Source organism: Condylura cristata, unplaced genomic scaffold (assembly GCF_000260355.1).
Source record: "Condylura cristata isolate star-nosed mole 26May11 unplaced genomic scaffold, ConCri1.0 scaffold00021, whole genome shotgun sequence".
NCBI classification, from domain to species: domain Eukaryota; kingdom Metazoa; phylum Chordata; class Mammalia; order Eulipotyphla; family Talpidae; genus Condylura; species Condylura cristata.
In genome coordinates, this window is record NW_004567122.1 from 24,069,767 (window position 1) to 24,070,360 (window position 594).

Consider the following 594-nt stretch of genomic DNA (forward strand, 5'->3'; position numbering starts at 1 on the left):
GCCGGAGCCCAGCCGCTGGGACCGCCGGGGGTCTCCGCCGCGAAGCGGGAGGCGCCGGTTGCGGGTGCTGCTGGGACTTGTAGTCCGCGAATTGGGGGGCCGGAGGGCAGTGCCACCCGGGCTGGGGGGCAGAAGCCTGTAGGCCTGCCGCGTGTCCCAGGGAGGCTGGGGACGAGCCCGGGTGGGAGTGTCTGGGGCCGGAGCCCCAGGAAGCTCGTCAGTGAGGGAGAGAACGCTGCGGGGGTGCTGCTGGCGCACGGAAGGTCTCCCCCACTACAAGCCTTCTTCACCCTGTCGGAGCCTGAAAACAAGCTGGAACCACCGGCCAGGCCAGAGTATCGACGGTGCAGGCGGCCCGTCCGGTCCGGGAGAGGCCGCCCCAGCCTCGTGTGCCGATGCCCGGGGCCCCACCTGATGCTTCGGTCGAGGCTGGGCGGGACCCGCGCGTCGGGCCGGGCAGCCTCGCTGGGCAAGAGACCAACCTTCAACTCCTTGCGCAACCAAGGCGCAGGATGCGCAGTTCAGGCCCGGGATTCTGCAATAGAAAAGCCGCGCTCGAGTGAATCTGATTCACAGCCTCTGAATCTGCTCCTC